Raw genomic sequence first — 6000 nt, 5'->3', positions numbered from 1 at the left:
ATCTTGTTCTTTAATGGATTACTGCACGAATTTACGCTGGCCGGCTTACTCGCACACGAAATTTGACATTTGAGCGGTGTCGGCACCTCTCTAACGTCAAATTTCCTGTGAGAGTAAATAAGCAGGCCAGCGTAAATTCGTGCAGTGGACCATTTATGGTAAATTTTAAGTTTCGTGTACCTTTTATTTTCCGTGTCGATTTAAAAGGCATCAAAACATCTGCGATTCGTAATTTCCCCGCGGCCCCTTTGCTATGAGTGACTCACTCACCACCACATGGATGCACGCGGTGTTGCGGAAGCGAAAAGTCATCTTTATGATTGTTGCTTTCTCGTTCACTCCAACGCGCATTTGCTGACTGAGTAGTAGTGACACACAACTACACACCCGCCCCCGCTCGCTCACCCACACTTGCACCAGTCGTGCGGTGCGTGGCGGCACGACGACGGCAGTCAAAAGTCAAAATTCCCTATCGCTCACTCGCTCTAGCTCATGCGTTTGTGCGAGTGTTTAATTTTTCTGCTGGCTGATGATGGGTGTCTGACTTCGACTCGCTGGTCGCTCGCTTGTGTGTAGTTCCGTCGTCGTCTTTCGATCGCGGTGCGGTGCGGTACGATTCTTTTTTCGTCGGAAACAGCTCTTCTAGAGTGTATTTTTTTGTGGTGCGTGGAAAAGCAGAAAGTTTAAATCACCTTTTGGGGGAAATCTCGCATACGGTTTCCTGGAAAACATAGGCACCGAGTACGAGCGCGCGCGAGTGCGTAAGGTGGAAGAAAATCCAGCCGCGAATTACGTCGCGATTTGCGTTTTCTCGGGCGGTGGGAAAATCTCGGTGTGCATCAGAAAGGTGCAGCAACCAGCCAGCAGTGTGTGGGGTGAAAAAGAAGAAAAAATACTGTGTGACGAGAGTGACGGACGACCGACCTCCGCCCCTCACTATCCAGGCAGCGGTAAGATCCGTGCGTTGCGTCGTCGTCGTCGTCCGGTTGATCGGGAAGAATCGAATTTCCGAAGGTTTTTATTTTGGGGTGCGCCGGTGTGTTGTTTGGCCCTGAACACCGTGAACGGGACAGGGCTGGCTTCTTCCGGGGGGTGGTCCGGAGGTGAAGAGATTAGTGCTGTTGGAAGAAAGCCGGAAGTGTGCATGTGAATATTTTTAGACATACTGCAAGGTCATCCAGTTGGTGCGGTTCTAGAAGTAACCATCGCTGACGTCGTCGCTCGAAGTCGCCACCGCAGGAGCAGAAGCTTCCAAGATTGGCCACCCAGAAATACAACAACAACGTAAGTCATCCCGTGTTTGATTCTTATTATTACGTTTCTGGTGGTGTTCTTATCTCTAGGCACTCCACTCGCCGGAGTCGTTGTTGTTGGGTTTGGTTTTGAATCCGCCGTGTGCCGTGTCATACAGACACGGACAAACGACGGCGGCAGCACAGTACAGTGACAGAAGCTGAAACAGTCGCAACTGTGGAGTAGAGTGCTTTCGCTGTATTTATGACCGAGAGATATAGGCAAAGCACGTTGAGCCAGAGTTGCATGTCGTCGTGGGGTTTGAATGAATTCCGTGTCGCCCGTCTCTTGTGTCCTGTCCTGTCCTGTGCACAGTACTGTCGTCGTCTTGTCTTGGGGTCGTAGTCGTAGAACACAACACATGCAAAGCAGGGAGCGGCAGGTCTTCATGGTTTGTTTTTATTGCACCAATTTCAGCCGTTTTCGCTCTGGAACGGATAAGGCACATGGAAAGGGCGTTGGATGTTCGAGGATCTTGGTTTCAAGGCTACAGTTTATTATAGACATTTTGAAAGTTCATGTTTCTTAATCCTAGTTTAATCAAATATCTCTAGTAACAACCATTTTTGCCATAAAGTTATTTAGATATTTGGTATGCAATTTGGATATACTAGAATTTCATTGAAAAATTCGAAGAGATCCTTGCATAAATCTTAGACGACATGTCTGAATCACTTCCTTGACCTGATCAAAAGTTATGTACTAACAGGCTACCGTTTTCATTAAAATACTATTAACTTGAATCACTTCTACGGAGAAAGTGTTGTACGAATTGCTGATGGGTATTCACCAGAATCCGCTACATGAATAGCTGAAAAGAGTTTCACGAGTTTCTCTGGTGGAATTTATAGACGCGTCTATTGAACTATTAGAAAAGAAGCACCATGCTGGCAAAAGGAACCCCAGAAGAAATCCCCGGATGAATTCCAGAAAAAAAGACCGGGGCAGTTGAATTTTAGAACAATTCCTGAAGAAATTCTCGCAGAAATCTTTTAAGAAATACCAGAAAAACCTATCTAAAAAATCCTTTGGAGAATCTCGGGAGGAGTCCCTAAAAAACCGGGGAGAGTCAATGAAAGAATCCCGGGAGAATCCAACGAGCAGGGCTGTTACAACAGTCGCGGATTTCGCGGTTTTCGCGAAAATCGCGATTTTCGCGGATTTGTCGCGGATTTATGTGCCACGACGCGGATTTCGCGGATCCTTGAAATTTGTCTGATTTAAGTCGCGCGCGGATGCCTATCTTTATGGCAGTTGTAATTTACTTTAAACCCATTTTTAATTTCTCTTAAACTTATTTCCATCGAAGCTTCTGTCAAACGTTATTTTTTGCAGCTTCAAAGTAGGTAGTTTCTGTTTTAAGAAACTTTTCAAAACTACAAAATATATAGAAATTTCGAAAATTTATTAAAATTTCTCCAACAAGTCAAAAGTTTTTTGAATGGAATGACAGCAGATATCGCGAATGTTTGCGAAGCAAAGGTCATGTAATTTTATTGAACTGATCTTATATCTACGTAAGAAAAAACATAATGAAAAGATTAATGGCGTCTCTACAATTTCTCTAGATTCTGATAGTATTTCCCAAATTGGTTGAAATTCTCTGCTGAGATATCGCAACTTTGAATTCAGTGTTTTGTCCTATGCCTACAGGCTTATATACAGGATTGAGATCTTTCAATTCGGTTCTCTGCTCCACTATGGGTGATCAGAACTAAACATTCTAATTTTGAAAAAAAAAAGATTAGGTATACCGAAAATTTTAATTTGAATAACAGTAAAAGCTTTTGTCATATTTAATTTTCAAACTATTCGCATAAATTATTCATTTCCATGAATTTCTATACAACTTTATATGAGGGTTATTTAATACACAAACATAATAGTTATATGGTCGGCGTTAAGTCAGAGAGGACCGTGTGTCTTTCACTTAATTTCTAGAAAAACGACTTTAAAGTTTGCAACTCTATAAGTTTTGAGTTTTTTAACAAATGTTCTTGAATTTTCGCCATAAATCTTAATAACTATTCATCACAGTATCGCTCTCTATTGATCGCGAAAAAACGTAAAATGAAGCTTGAAACCGAGAAATTGCTAAGTAATTGATTGTACTTAGTCCACTCTGACTGAACGGTTTTTGGAAAATCTTCAACCAACTACAGTTCACACTCAAGTTTTTACATATTTGATGAAAAAATAATGCACAAGTAGGACAACAGTTAATAGGAGTAGTGTGTAATGTGAGCAGGAAGTTTGAAATTCGATATTCCTGTTATTACACTGTTGATTACTATTTTCAATTTTTATGTTCAGTCAGAGTGGACCAAGTACAACAGTTCAATATCACCATGAAGGGTAGTCAATTAATGAGCTATTCAAGAATTCTTAACTTGAACATTTAATAGCTAACAACTTTGTAATGTATTTTCACAGTTCGGTACGTTTTTTGAAATATTGTAGTTACACGGTTCATAATAATATATTCAGAGGACTGGCATTTTTCAAATTTTCGTTCAGACAGAGTGAACCAAGTACACAATGCTGAAATAATCGGTAAAATAAATTTCTTCATGAAACGGGTATTGGCACATTTCATTATGATGCCCAACAGCTACTAAACAAACATATTTTGATTTGGAAAGGATTACGAAGAATAAGGTAATTTCAATTATTTTTCTTAGAGACACATAGTCCACTCTGTCTGCACGCGAAATGCCACAATATGCTTCAACACGATGATCTGTAAAATACGATATTGACCATAATAAAATGGAATTTCACGTGCTTTCTTGATCAATAATCATCAGAAAATGCATTAGGGAGTCTTACGATTTGAAAACGTATCACATTTGGATGATAAACTATTTTATTTATTGGATTTTAACCAATACCTATTTTTTCTGCTCTCTTGACATCAAGCATATGGTTCACTCTGACTGCACACTATTACCGATTTTTGCAGTTCAATCAAAAGAAAATTGTGATATAACTCTCGTTAATTGTAATATTAAGAAAATTGGGTGAATGTTCCAAGTAGCTTAAGCAATTCTTAATCAAATGCCCTAAAAATCTCATTTTCGTCAATTTTGTTACTTGGTCCCCTCTGACTTAACGCCGACCATTTATGCAACGAGTTGCAAAATGATGATTTTTACAGGACGAGTCGTACATTCATCCAACGAGGCTTGCCGAGTAGGTCGTTTCGTTACTGAAACGGCTTGTATAAACATAGAAATTATAGTGTCGAGTTGCAAAAACTATTTTACGCAGTTCAGTATCATAATTTCTATTTTATATAAATTATTTCGGTATCATAATGGCCAACTTTTCCGCACTGGTTCTCGATTTTTTCAGCACTCTTCGTATTAATCGTGCTGAAAAAATCAACGATTTGCAACTTGTTACATAAATTACTAATCATTCCGGGATTCAGCATAAGATATTTGTTTCCAAAACTCTTATTTTTTGAATGATGAAAGAATCTAATCAACAAATTATTTCTAAAACTCACCTTTCATTTTTTTTCACTTCGATAAGCGTACCTAGTAGTTATTAAAATAGGAAAACTCTGATGATCTGCTTCAAAGGTTATCACAACTTTAAAAATATATTTTCTCCTGTGACTAAAATAGCTCGGCTCATAATCCCTTTTTGTAGGAAAATAGTTCTTCTTGTCCAGCATCGTCGTTATTTATATCTGGTTAACCCTTTCGTGACGAACCAGCACAATTGTGCTGTTGAGCAATAACAGTTTTGCCAATTTTTTTTCAACTGTTTAGTCTTTGGTTTATCTGATGTAGATTGTTTTATATATTGAGCCACTACATATACTTGCATGTATGAAAATAAACTTTTGTTTATGTTGTGTGTGATATTTACCACAACAAATTAAACAAAAAGTGAGCAAAAATTGTAAAACATGAAAAAGTTTTATCTGTCGCAAATTTTTAATTTTCGATTTATCTAGGTGGACAAAGCTAGGAATCGAAAGTTAAAGAGTAGTTCTTACAAATGCCAAAGAAAAAGTGTTGATATATTAAAAAGTCTGAGAGTTCTGGAGAGCCAAATTTGAGCAATTTGTATGGAAATTTCAGTTTTTTGCGCTCCGTCCCGAAAGGGTTAACCAAGGTTAAAAAACGTTGCCCTTATTCAAACTATGAAGTATTTCTTAAGAATAATATCGCTTGAATAAAAAGATTGCCGCTTTGCAGTTTACTTGAATCTGCCTCACAAAATGAAATTAATCTGGAAATGAAACTCGTCGATTGTACATATTATTTTTCTTATAACTTGGACTAATGAAACCAAATTATTGTGCTTCCTGTTTCTGGTGCAAAGTATGGTTGTTCCTTGGCCCTGCTTCGATTTCTGCTGCTCTGTAAAATGCAACTGAGCGAATTTATACTTATGACACACATGTGATACAGGAATCACTGTACAATTGCGCTTGAAATGAGTGCCATACTGAAAATTCTCTCAGTTCAAGTCAGTCTTGTTAGAATTTTGTTGACACTGCGTACCGTTGTATAGGAATCACACTCGTATCACATGTCTGTCCGGGGTATTATGGTCACTCGAATCACTTCAAACTGGTATATGCTTCCCCCTAAAAGTCGATCCATGCGGCTCGTCATGATAAACCCCAAGAAAATCCAACAACTATTTGGTCTCAACATCTACGCCGATCTAATAACTGGACACTGCCCT

The 6000-nt window shown here is 38.9% G+C and overlaps 1 protein-coding gene across 6 annotated transcripts in view; it reads left to right on the top strand.

Moving 5' to 3' along the window:
• The first annotated feature begins 563 nt into the window (after positions 1–563).
• The window catches only part of LOC109422192 (signal transducer and transcription activator), a 388739-nt gene continuing 383302 nt past the window's right edge, over positions 564–6000 (top strand). For 4 of the 6 annotated variants that reach the window (XM_062844331.1, XM_062844330.1, XM_062844333.1 and 1 more), the window contains exon 1: positions 566–1284. The gene's annotated coding sequence lies outside the window, so the exon portion shown is untranslated. Of the gene's footprint in view, positions 1285–6000 lie in introns of all 6 variants that reach the window. The other 2 variants (XM_062844329.1, XM_062844328.1) reach the window with 2 other exon arrangements.

This window comes from Aedes albopictus, chromosome 1 (genome assembly GCF_035046485.1).
Source record: "Aedes albopictus strain Foshan chromosome 1, AalbF5, whole genome shotgun sequence".
Taxonomy (NCBI): domain Eukaryota; kingdom Metazoa; phylum Arthropoda; class Insecta; order Diptera; family Culicidae; genus Aedes; species Aedes albopictus.
Note: the sequence above shows the minus strand (reverse complement) of the source record. Positions and strands in the feature narration are given on the sequence as shown.